At 36.2% G+C, this 14,311-nt stretch overlaps 1 pseudogene; it reads left to right on the top strand.

Moving 5' to 3' along the window:
• The first annotated feature begins 990 nt into the window (after positions 1-990).
• LOC109192664 lies at positions 991-2,267 on the top strand (annotated as a pseudogene).
• Positions 2,268-14,311: the final 12,044 nt, after the last annotated feature.

Genomic DNA, 14,311 nt, shown 5'->3' with positions numbered 1-14,311 from the left:
AGTTTGTACGCCCTGGTGCACGATATAACAATTGCATTTTTGACCCTTCATGGTGAACCTTGGTCCACGTTATAATTTGCTTAACAATTGCTCTATCATGCAAAACATGTAGATAATTGAACCTGGTTGTACGAAGCCTTCAACATAAACAGAATATATACAGGCCGACCTGAAGACTAGTAGTTTCATAATTGAGAATCTCTGGAAAAGTTTGATCATATTAGATGGCTCTAATAATACGGCAGACATTAGAAAAGATTAGATTCAATAAATATTATTCGGAATGGGAGTAATTAGGTTAATTATAAATAATGTTTTTAAGGTTAGTTGATAGTACGGCACTTTAATTTGAGCTTAGAATCCTATGTGTAATGTCCCTATACCTAAACTTTAAACTACTTTGACAAATTAACAGTATAAAGGGCTTAGGTTGAAATTATTCTGTACAACCAACCTGGCAGTAAGCTTAGCTTGTTGGGTATAAACGCAAAGCTTCTTTATGCAAACATACACATTCTTATGTCTATCAATCTCTCACCCTCCATCAACCACCTTTCTTTATCCTCACCGCCCATTCACTGCTCTACTTTTTTTTTTTTTTTTTTTTTTTTTTTTTAAATTTTTTTTACTGGTATTATCTGTTATAAACTTTCTCAATTTTCTTTCTGATCAAAGAATCAATGCCTCCATTGCTGGGATTCGATCCTGTAACCACCATTTGATCACTTATTTGAAATGATAACAGATGTGCTATTACACTATATGTCTACTTAATACGCAACCCTTTATATATATATATATATATATATGGTCTGGTTCCGTGCGGATTTGCACTACTAGGTATACATGAATGCACCATCACGTGTTCAGAAATGCATGTGTGGTGCATTTTATGGTATATATATATATATATATATATATATATATATATATATATATATATATATATATATATATATATATATATTTCTTCTCTTCTCTCCCACTTAACCAACACAACTTTCTCCTTCCAGTTCTCCCTCCATATCTCTCTACTCTGCGGTCAAACAAAAAATTATTTTGTTTTTCTCCTTTTCCTATTCTCAATGGCAATTCAGCAGATTGTGTTCTTTTCTCTTTTGTTGATGATGTTGTTATTATCTGTGTCGGGCAAGAACAACCAGTCTGAGTTCTTTGATCTTATGAAGAAGTCTCTGTCAGGAGACTTGATGGCTGGCTGGGATGGAAAACATGTTTGCAACTATTCCGGGATTGGGTGTGATGATCTTGGTTATGTTGTGAAGATCGATATTTCTGGGTGGTCATTATCAGGCCGGTTTCCAGAAGGCGTCTGTGATTATTTGCCAAAGCTGCGAGTTCTTCGCCTCGGCCAGAATCATTTCCATGGAAATCGGTTTCCTGTCGGCGTCACCAACTGCTCGGTGTTGGAAGAGCTAAACATGACGGGTACATATGTGACCGGAGCTTTGCCGGACTTGACGCCTTTGCAGGCTTTAAGGTCACTTGATTTATCCTTCAACCTCTTCACCGGTGAGTTTCCTTTGTCGGTCACTAATCTCAGTAATCTTGAAGTTCTCAATTTCAATGAGAATGGCGGGTTCAGCCCGTGGCGGCTACCGGCGAATATCACCGGGCTGAGAAAGCTCAAGAGTCTGGTGTTAACGGCATGCAAACTCTCCGGGGGAATTCCGGTGGGGATTGGGAGCATGGCCTCACTGGTGGACCTTGAATTGAGCGAAAATGGCATGGTGGGAAGGATCCCGGGGGAGCTAGGGATGTTACCCAACTTACAACTTCTTGAGCTTTATTACAATCAACTCGACGGAGAAATCCCGGAGGAGCTTGGGAATTTAAGTAACTTGGTGGACTTGGATTTGTCCGGGAACAGATTAATCGGCAAAATCCCGGACTCCATTTCCTGTCTTCCCAACCTACAAGTCCTTCAAGTTTACAACAATACTCTCTCCGGCCAATTCCCGGCCGGCCTGGCTAACTCCACCACCTTGAGAATCTTGTCCCTTTACGCCAATTCCCTGTCCGGGGAAATCCCATAAAACTTTGGGACGTCACCTTCTCTGGTCGTTTTAGATTTGTCGGAAAATCAATTCTCTGGAAAGCTACCACCAAACCTGTGTAACGGAGGTAAGTTGACGTACATCCTTCTTCTCCAGAATATGTTCTCAGGGGAATTGCCGGAAAGTTATGGGAATTGCCGGAGTGTTGTGCGGTTTAGAGTGAACTATAATCTTTTAGAGGGTAAATGCTAGACCCTAAACAATAAAAAGTGAGTCTAAACCAAATAAAACAAAAAATTAGTCACAAACATTAAAATCAAAACACGCAGTGCAATGCACTTTCGCATTTTTACATAGTAAAGTTAGTGTTAATTACAAAAATGCTATCACATTTTTTAAAAAAAATATGATATGATCTGTATGATTTTTTCAGACGTAAGACTGAGATTGATTTTTAGTTTTCTCTTAAGAACTTGTTATCAAATGATCTAATATATACACACATAAAATAACTAGTATTTTTTATGCGTGATGCGCAAAAAATAGGTGCCCAATATTAATATTTTATATTAAATTGTTAAATTTATTTAGATTTTAGATATTTAAATTATTTAAATAATAATAATAATAATAATAATAATAATAATATACACATTATATATTGGGGTTATATGTTAGTTGTTTATAGCATAATGTATCATAAAACTTAACAAAAAAAACAGATATAAATGAAATATATAACCTTCATCTACACTTATTATGTTTTTAGATTAAAATCGGGTTTATATAGTGCAAATTTTATCTAATTAAAATTAGATGCGGCGAGTGTCCATGTTCATTTGAGTGGGGAGTGGGGTCCTCATATCATAAAATGAAGGCAAATTTCAATGAAGACAAACATATCTTCTGGAGATGGTGGAGGCCAGGTACGGTGCATCGTTTACTTCATGAAGGGCTGCAATGCTTCTTCAATGGAATGGAATACACTCTTCGCAATAAATATAAAATGATGATTACTCTATATTCTTACAATCAATTTAAAATATTAGTTAAAGTTAAACAAAATAGTTTTAATTTAAATTTTAAACTACTCAATATCAAAACATTTTACGGGGTATGTTTTAATTTGTCAAAGAATATAATAAAAATTTAGCAAGTCCAAAAATAAAAAAGAAGTAATATATATATATATATATATATATATATATATATATATATATATATATATAAACCACACACCTTAAGCATTGTTTTTTTTTTTTGTTTTTTTTTTTTTGTTTTTTTTTGTTTTTTTTGTTTTTTTTTTTGGGATTGATAAAGATATGTTTGAACGTATTGTAGTGGTAATCGTGGTCTATTGAAACGTTTTGACAAGAATAAAAGAAGACTAGAGGTTGAAATGCCAGATAAAGAAGAAAGAAATTGAATAATGACTAATGTCTATAACTTTGAACAAGATAATAATATGGGACGGGTCATTCATGCCTTGTACCAAGGGATAATTATTTTTGTTTAGTTTTATTTTTTTAAATGTGTATTGTTAAGTGAAGAAGGTGTCATGTTTCAACTACAAATTTAAATAGAATATATATATATATATATATATATATATATATATATATATATATATATATATATGTATGTATGTATTATTTTCTATATATTATATATTATATTGAATACGCACATATCTTTATTCGTGTAAGGGGTCGGGTCAAGTTAAAAAATGTAATAATTATAATGAAAAATGTAATAGTAATCATAAATAAAGTATCTATTATTTATAACGGAAATAGAGTATTACATTTTTTTTCAAAAATATTACATTTTCTTTATACTATGTGTATTATATTTTCATCAAATCCGATTTGGTTCACTGGACCAAATAATCTTGTAAAAAACTTTACTTGGATTACAAAATTAACGGGTTCAACAATAATTCAATTCATACAACTCAACCTGGTTAAACAATAATATTGTCATGCATGATTATAAATATTAAATATCATTTTAAAGACCCTTTCAACATATATGAACCAGTTCACAATCGCTATGTACGTAGTGTTCTGAACTCTGCATGTGGGGACTATGGAGTCACGATCACTCATCCATGCGGCTGCATGAAGAAATGCGGAATTGAATTGGAAGAAGACGACAAATAGAAGGTTTGTTCTGTTGGGTCCTCCACGTGTAAATGAATTTCAACATTCAAGTCCTTCTGACTTCAATTCCTTCAATCTCAGATACATCTAACAAGTTTGGCAACTAATTAAACTCCTCAAATTTCTCCGCACGAGTTTAAATCACTGGTTCAATAAGTAATATTTGAAAAAAGAAATCAAGGTTCAAACTTTGACAATGGCAATGTGCAGATTATATTCAAAGCGGGCAAATCCCTTGTGCAGATTATATTCAAAGTGGACCGTCCCTGAACCATTGAGTCACCATGATTTATATCCTTCTAAATGCTCTGTCGGACCGGGGTGTGAGGGACCCTTGAGGAGTTCAGTCTACTGAACCATTAAGTCACCGTGATTTATATCTTTCTAAATGCTTTATCGGACCGGAGTGTGAGAGACCTTCGAGGTTGAGAATTCAACCTTTTGAGAGAAGTTCTAGGGCATTTGAAGGGCCAAGACTTACTGGGCTGTGTTCATACAAATTATTATATGAAATTAAAGCTGTTCAGACCCATTCAAGTCGTGGCAACATGGCCATGTTACTTATAAATATGCTTACTCTTCGCATTTAATTACTCCCACCCACAACAATTCCTTCATTTACTTCACATAATTTCTTAGCCAACAAAAACAATCATGAAGCTTAAAATCGTTACACTTGGTATTGTGACTGTCATGTATCTGCTTTTTCTGCTGACCACCTACCCCTATGATGGAGACAGTAGAGATGTTTATGGAACTGGTGAACAAGAATGGATGATGAAGAATCATCTGATGTTGCCGTCTCCCAATGGTGCTGATCTGAACGAAAAGAATTTTGTAACTACAAAGAAAGGAGGGTTTCAGTCCAAAAAGGAATATCTTTTCTTACAATCTTTGCAGACATGGCGGTCTAATTCTGATCCAGGATCCAACCCCGAGCACAATGCAGTTGGTCCCGCTGCTGAGAAGAACTTTGCAGGATCGGAGTTGAAAAAGAAACGTGTTTTACTACTTTCCCTTCAAAAGCGGGGGCCTGTTACTTCTCCCAGACCAAACCGAGGGCACAATTCAGTTAACCCTCCACCACCCAATCCAAGCCATAACCATCCTGTCCGCACATTCAGTGAAAAGAACTTTGGAAGTTCCGAATTGAGAAGCCATCATGTTTTACTACCTTCCCTTCAAAAGGGGGGACCTGTTACTTCCCCAGGACCCAATCTAGGACACAACTCAGCACCCAATCCAAGTCATAGTCCAATCAGCACATTCAGTGAAAAGAACTTTGCAAGTTCTGAGTTGAGAAACCAACATGTTTTACTACCTTCCCTTCAAAAGGGAGGACCTGTTACTTCTCCAAGATCCAATCCAAGACACAATTCAGCACCCAATCCAAGTCATAACCCAGTCAGCACATTCAGTGAAAAGAACTTTGCAAGTTCTGAGTTGAGAAACCAACATGTTTTACTACCTTCCCTTCAAAAGGGGGGACCTGTTACTCCTCCAGGACCCAATCCAGGAAACAATTTAGCACCCAGCCCAAGTCATAACCCAGTAAGCACATTCAGTGAAAAGAACTTTGCAAGTTCTGAGTTGAGAAACCAACATGTTTTACTACCTTCCCTTCAAAAGGGGGGACCTGTTACTCCTCCAGGACCCAATCTAGGAAACAATTCACCCGGTCCAAGTCATACCCCAATCAGCACATTTAGTGAAAAGAACTTTGCAAGTTTCGGGTTGAGAAGCCAGCATGTTTTACTACATTCCCTTCAAAAGGGAGGACCTGTTACTCCTCCATGACCCAATCCAGGAAACAATTCACCCGGTCCAAGTCATACCCCAGTCAGCACATTCAGTGAAAAGAATTTTGCAAGTTCTGAGTTGAGAAACCAACATGTTTTACTACCTTCCCTTCAAAAGGGGGGACCTGTTACTCCTCTAGGACCCGATCCAGGAAACAATTCACCCGGTCCAAGTCATACCCCAGTCAGTACATTCAGTGAAAAGAACTTTGCAAGTTTCGGGTTGAGAAGCCAGCATGTTTTACTACCTTCCCTTCAAAAGGGAGGACCTGTTACTCCTCCACGACCCAATCCAGGAAACAATTCACCCGGTCCAAGTCATACCCCAGTTAGCACATTTAGTGAAAAGAACTTTGCAAGTTCTGAGTTGAGAAACCAACATGTTTTACTACCTTCCCTTCAAAAGGGGGGACCTGTTACTCTTCCAGGACCCGATCCAGGAAACAATTCACCCGGTCCAAGTCATACCCCAGTCATCACATTTAGTGAAAAGAACTTTGCAAGTTTCGGGTTGAGAAGCCAGCATGTTTTACTACCTTCCCTTCAAAAGGGAGGACCTGTTACTTCTCCAGGACCCAATCCAGGAAACAATTCACCCCGTCCAAGTCATACCCCAGTCAGCACATCCAGTAAAAAGAACTTTGCAAGTTCAGGGTTAAGAAGCCAGCATGTTTTACTACCTTCCCTTCAAAAGGGTCCTGCTACTTCTCCAGGACCTAACCCTGGACACCCTACAATTAGTCCAATTGATCAGAAGAACTTTGCAGGTTTGAAAATGAGAAAGAACCAGATTTCACTTCCATCTATGAAAGTGCGGCCAATTACTCCTCCAAGAACAACTCTTGGTCAAAACTCAGGGTGCAACATGCGTACTAAAAAGAACTTTGCAGATAGGAAAATGGCTTCTGCACATCCTCCTCCATTTCCTCTGGTGGTTAGTTGCATCTCTAAAGGCTACTAAGCTAATTAAGTTACAGTATTAAATTTCAGCGGATACTGTCCATTTATTTGTTCTTTCTGTCTCTTTTTCTTCTTTTGTTTTTTCAAATTTATTGTAGTGACTGAATAAAATAAAATGAATGTAATAATTAATGATCTGAAATATGGAGAATGAAATAAAAGTGTCATGTTTAGTTCTATTATATAATTTGTTGTCTATATCTGCATATATATTTGCATGCAACAAAGAAAATTTAGAAAATTTCATGACTTAATAATATAATAAATGAATAATAAGAGTAAAATTAATCACGAAACTTTATATAAAAATGCAATTAGATCATCCATCTCAAAAAATATAAATAACTCCATAAACAAGCAAAAATGGTGTAATTAGTTCAAAAGTGACATGTCTACTACGTAAATTGCTAAGATGGCGGTTAACCTTTGATAAATTATTTTATTTATTTATTTTATTAATTTTAGATATTAAAAAAAGGAAAAGTGACCCCTTAAAATATCAATATACGAGTAATATTTTAAAAACATAATGTAAAATGCAGACTATGTCTCGGATATCAGAATATTCATTTTTCTAAAATATCATTTTGAAATAGCAGTGCTATTCATATTTTAGATCATTGTTGTTGTATTGCCTCTTTAATATGAATTCAAATTCAGTTGATTCTCATTATTCTAGACAAATTTTATTGTAAAAGTTTATGGGATAAAATTAAGAACTAAGAGAGAAAAGTTCTTAGTGTTAGATAATAATATTAAGACTAACATGGACTGTAGTAAACGAGTAAACTGTAGTAAAAATTGGTAACAAATTTTGAGACCAAATTTTCTATATATCAAGTTTAACAAGACTATGACAGGCACAAAAAAAATTCAAAGCAAAACAATGAACGTAACTATTTTTTCTGATTTTTCAAAGTCGATTGCGCAAAACTGCAAATTTATGTTAGATTGTGTTTTTTCTACTCAAAATAAAGTTTGAGATGGATTATAACTTATTGAAGCATGAGGAAAATCTAGGCTCTGATATCAAATGATACAAAACTGGTAGGCCTGATATTTTTTTCACACTCTAATATAAAGAATCTCATAGAATGGCTTATTTTGTTGGGTGAATTTGATTCAAAGGTTTAACTTGGGCTGGGAAAGGGTTGGGTGAATTTGATTCAAATTAAAGCTTTAACTTGGGCTGGGAAAAAAGGCTAATTTTTTTTATTTTGATAAGTCCACGGCCAAAACGGGTTATCAGGTGATACGTGGAGTAAGAACAACACCACAAGTGAGGTTTTACACTTGATAAGTTAAGATGGCCATGACCGACTCACAACCGAATTGAACTCATCTCGAGTTCAAAAAAACACTCAGTTTTTTAACTCAAAAAATCCAACTCTCTATTTTATTCATATAAGACAGCGATATTTATAGTTGTAGATCCTAGTTTCATTAGACACTTCTCAAGAGAACTAGAAATTCTAACAAACTAAAAACAAACTAATTATGATAAACATAAATAACAAAGAACACTAAAACTCCTAAATCTAATTTAATACTGACTAACTATAAAAAGCACACAATCAATTTATATCACAAATTAACTAACTAAATAATGAATATAATAATTCCCAAAAACTAATTAATTTAAAATTATAATGGCACCATAATTTATTAACAACTCAGTCATGGATTGCTCACATGTTCACAACAGTTGGCTACCCTAGTTCCAGTGTCTTGTCACTTGGATACGGCCACGGAACCATTTCCCGACCCCACTCACTACAGGAGTCTAGCCGGGGCTTTGTAGTACTTGACGGTGACTCGTCTTGATATGTCTTTTGTTGTAAACTAACTGTGCTAGAATATGCATGCTCCTTCTGTGGCACATTGGTCTCAACTGAAGTGTGTGCTGCGGTCTATTAAGGGTACCTTACACTTTGGCCTTCGTTTGTGCAAATCTCCTACAACTGATATTCATAATTCATGCGTTCTCTAATTCGGATTGGGCTGACTGTTCGTAGATCGAAAGTTTAGGAGTTGTTTTGCGGTGTTCATGGGCTCAAATTTAATCTCATGGGTGTGTCGAAAGCAGCGCACAGTTGCCAGGTCTGAGGTAGAATACAAGGCCCTTGTTGATGTATGTGCGGAAGTCACGTGGATTGTTTCACTATTGCGTGAGCTGGGTATTAGCCCAGTGCCTGTCCCGAAACTGTGACGTGACAACCTTGGTGCTACTTATATGTGTGCCAATTCGGCATTTCATGCACGCACGAAACACGTGGAGATTGATTATCACTTTCTTAGGGATAAGGTAGCATCGGGGGAACTTCAGTTAACTTTATTTCAACCAAAGATCAGCTAGCGGATATCTTCATTAAGGCACTTCCAACTTCGCGGTTTGGGGCTTTGCCGAACAAGCTTCATGTTGTCGGTTAAACATGAACTTGCGGGGGATTGTTAGGACTCTTGTACTCCTAGTTGTAGTATAAAACTTCCTTTTGTATTTGTTATATCTTATTGTATCCTTATTAGGCTAATGCATGTTTAATTACCTAAGTCTAATCGTCACATCAAAGAGTAAAAGGGATGGAGTCGAAATTAAGAATCTATATAATAGAACTCTATCAAATAGAACATTGACCCTTTTAACTACAGTTAGATGGACAAAATTCAATTAGATTAAGAGACATTGATTGAATTAAATATTATTTTAAAATAAAATTGTAAAGTAGAATTGTTCAACTTATTACCTGTTCAACATAAATGAGATTCCTAAGATATGGTCCGTCGGGTCCTCGACGTACGTGTAAACGTCAACAACATACGAGGGAATAAGTGAAATTCAATATTCAAGCAATCAAGCCATTGAGTTTTTGGATTATTGTTATACTTCAATTCCTTCACTCTCAAACAGACACTTGATAAGTTGTTGGCAAGTTGTACGCGGAGGCCATTTGAAGGGCCAAGAGTACTTATTGGGCTGTGTAGTCATACAAATATACTGAATCCAAAACCCATAAAACATATGCTCCAAAATACATAAACGTCTACTTCGCGAGCTCGGACCCATTCAGCTTGCGTGGATCATGCTCTGAAAATAGCATCATTTCTTAAAATCTTGTATTTTTGGCGTGTTCAGAACAAAATGAAACTACAGTGTATTTAAAATTAAACTGAATTACTTGTCTCACATATTGTGTTTATATTATCAAATGAAAATATAATTGTATTGAAATGATATTTTAGTTGCGTTGAAATGAAATTACAGTATGTATAAAATTAAACTGAATAACATATCTCACATATTGACGGTATATTGTCAAATGAAACTGTTGTTCAATTGAAATGATACTTTATTTGTGCTGAAATGAAATTATAGTATGTATAAGAAGAAACTAAATAACATGTCTCGTATATTGTCAAATTTAACTGTAGTTGAATATAAATAATATTATTTTAGTTGTGTTGAAATGAAACTACATTATGTGTAAAAAGAAACTGAATAACATGTCTCACATATTGATCGAGTGTATATTGTCAAATGAAACTGCAGTTATATCAAAATGATACTTTAGTTGTGTTATAATGAAACTACAGTATATATATAAAATGCAGTTAAACTGAATAACAGTTTCACATATTTGAGTGTATATTCTCCAATTAGAATTATAATTTAGTGGTGTTGTAATAAGACTACATTGTGTATAAAATGAAACTCAATAACATATCTCACTGTAATAAGACTATTGTATGTATAATGTCAAATAAAACTGTAGTTAAAACAAAATGAAACTTTAATTGTGCTGAAATGAAACTACAAAGTATATAAAATGAAACTAAATATATTATATAAACATAATTAATTACACGGAACGAGTGTTATTTCTTATCATTAAAAGAAATGTACGACATCGTTTTGGACAATGGTCCACTGCAAAATTTGCCGTCAACTTGTAGCTTTTTAAAAACAATAAAATAAAAAATTCCTTAAGAACCAATTCCTTTCCGGTCAATCTATCCACAGTTAGGGGTGTTCAATCGGTTAACCGTTCGGTTAACCGAACCGTTTTAACCGAACCGAATTAACCGAAGTTTTTTTTCTTTTAACCGTTAACCGAACCGAAGTTTTCTCTACCGAATTCACCGAACCGAAATTTTTTCGGTTAATCGGTCGGTTAACCGATTAACCGAACTTTTTAAAGTTAAAATTTAAAATTCTAAAAATAACACCTAAAATAATAAATCCAATTAAAATAAAATACATATTATAATAAATTCATAACAAAATATAACAAAAACATTAATTATAAACTCCAAACATCCATAACTTCAAATTAGTATTTATATTTATATTATTATTTATATATATATTACAAACTTCGGTTAACCGTTCGGTTAATTCGGTTAACCGACCTTTCGAACCGAATTAACCGTTAACCGAAGTTTTAAAATTTCTTTAACCATTAACCGAACCGAAAAAGTTCGGTTCGAAAACGGTTAACCGAAATTTGTCGGTTCGGTCGGTTAACCGAAAATTATCCGAAGTTTGCACACCCCTATCCACAGTCAACACCCTTCTTAACTCCATTTGGTTTCTGCAAAATTATTGGAGTTCCAAAAATATCATTCTTGACCGTGTTACCTATAAATATGCCTCCACTTCGCACTTAATTCCCATAGCCACATACATTCATTTACTTTTCATACTAGTTTAGCCAGTTAGCCCACAAAAAAAACAACAACAAAAAAGAAAAAAAAAAAAAAACAAACAAATCATGAAACTTGAAGTTGGTATTCTTGTATTATGGTAGCCACGTCTCTACTGTTTCTACTGACCCATCAACCCAAATGATGAAGACGGGAGAGTTGTTGTTGAAGATGATGAACAAGTATGGATGAGGAAGAATCATCTCATGCTACCGTCTAAATGGAGGCGTGTAACACCTCCAACTCCCAACTTGGGTGATGAAGGGGTAACAGTTCCCGAGTTCTCAATGGGTGAGAAAACCTTTGCAGTTCCCGAGTTAAAAAAGCAACAAGTTTTGCTACCATCCTTGGAAAGGGAACCTATTACCCCTCCAACACCCAGTTCTGGGCACAACTCAGTCATAACGCTTAGTAGAATGGACTTTGCACGTGCTAAGTTGAGAAGTCAACATATTTTACTAACCTTCCCTTCAAAAGGGACCTGTTACTTCTCCCGGATCAAACTCTGGACACAACTCAGTGCCAGTTCCTCCCCTCGGGGAGAAAAACTTTGCATATTTGAAAATGATAAAGAACCATAATTTAATGCCGTATTCTCAGAAACTGCGGCCAACTACTCCCCCAGGAACAGATGTTGAGCAAAACTCAGGTTGCAACATTATGGGTACTAAAAAGAAGTTTGCAGGCCAGGAAAATGGGTGGTGCTCGTCTTCCCCCAGTGCTTGTATCTCTAAAGGCTACTAGCTAAGTTAGTTTATAGCACTTAAAAACTAACTTGATAGCATTGAGTACCTGCGGATCGAAAATCCCTTTTCCTTCTCTTTTTCTTTAATGTTTTTCTTTGATGTTTTACACTATTATTATTATTACTTTAATTTTTTTTTTTTCTGTTTCTAATTTATTGTGGCCGTTAGTTATTAGATAAAATATACGGAATTGAGGAATGTAATAGCTAATGCTATGAATGATGGAGCAGTAAAAGTGCATTGTTTAGTTCTATTATATAATTTGTTGTCTCAATTCCAAATATATTTCATATTTGATTGAAAAATAGATTTCTTTTGGATAAGCTTGGGAGAGCTGCATACAATAGGGTATGATCAAGAATGATCAAGATTAATCTAATCTCAGCTCGGCATGAAAATCTGGCCCGCGCTGAGTTTTAAATAGAATAGCTGTAATACCCGAAATTTTATAAAACTTTTCAATCTTATAATATGAAAGTAATTTTATTAAATCAATCCAAATGCAGCAATTTAAACATAAGGTCTGGGGTTTTATGCCACATCTGAGCTGGAGAACTCAGATGCATAGGCTATTCTAACTATCAATCCTCAAATAATGTCATTACATCATCAAGGCACACAGGCCGAAAGGAAAGACTAACTATCTAAACCGAGGTCCTCTAGCGCGCTCCCGGTAGCTAATCATATGTGCCTGAAAGCCAAATATATCTGTTCAGCGAATGATGCTGGTAACCCACTCTAACGCGTTAAAATACAATATAGGTAAATATATATACATAGATATAGGAAAACCATTTTGAAGCAGGAAGATATATACTTAGGAGACTCTAGATTTAAAACCAGGATTAGACTCGACAGATAGGGAATCAATTATATAGAGACAACATCATATATATATATATATATATATATATATATATATATATATATATAATATATATATATATATATATATATATATATATTATCTAAGGTCACGGTTTACTTTCATGTCATTCACATCATCATTCAATCAATATCTTTGTCACACAAGCATACTTTGATGGCGCCACGGGACCAATCGCATGCCCATACATGAGGGTTAGCGCGTATAGCGCTAAAACGGCCCCGCAGCACCCTACTTCATACCGCAGCATGAAGGAATTGACCGTAGCCAATTGTATAGACCGTTGATGAATTCAACGGCGGACCACAGTCCTACACACCGCTGATGCGTTCAGTCGGTGGACTGTAATCCTCTTTTGGGGACTACGACCCTACACACCGTTGGCAAGCTCAGTCGGTGGATCGCAGCCGACCATAGCCCTACACACCGCTGACGAGCTCAGTCAGTGGACTATGGCCTTCCTCGTGGCCTGTAGCCCTACACACCGCTGACGCGTTCAGTCGGTGGACTACAGCACATGAGGCCCACTTGGTGGACTACAGCCCTACACACCGCTGACGAGCTCAGTCGGTGGACTGCAGCCTATGTAAACCAACTTGACCACAGCCAAGAGTCATGCACATATATCACGTAGCAAGCACATGCAATTCACATTAACATATTGGGAAAGGGGAGAAAACGTATAAAGAAACCTATGTGTGGTCATCCACGTACTAGGAAACATCTTAAGGGTTCATGCATCTTTCACCTAGGTCAACGGGGTACCAATTCAACTAGCATGCAATACACAAGACTCTTTTATCCTACGAACGGTACTCGAAACATCAAACTAGACTTAGGCACGATAAACGGAGTCCGTCGGGACACCACGAGGGTCGGGGAACATCAAACAGGGAAGCGAAAATCACAAGGTGGGAAAAATCCAGCGGGTGGAGGGCCACCCGCCGGCGACGAGCCTCCGGGCAGTCGTCTGCCCGCCGGCTGCCGCTGCCCGCGACGTCATTCCGGGCACGGGATAGGTGGTGGGTCCCCCTACCTCCAC

The sequence above is a fragment of the Ipomoea nil genome, unplaced genomic scaffold, assembly GCF_001879475.1.
Source record: "Ipomoea nil cultivar Tokyo-kokei standard unplaced genomic scaffold, Asagao_1.1 scaffold1821, whole genome shotgun sequence".
Taxonomy (NCBI): domain Eukaryota; kingdom Viridiplantae; phylum Streptophyta; class Magnoliopsida; order Solanales; family Convolvulaceae; genus Ipomoea; species Ipomoea nil.
Note: the sequence above shows the minus strand (reverse complement) of the source record. Positions and strands in the feature narration are given on the sequence as shown.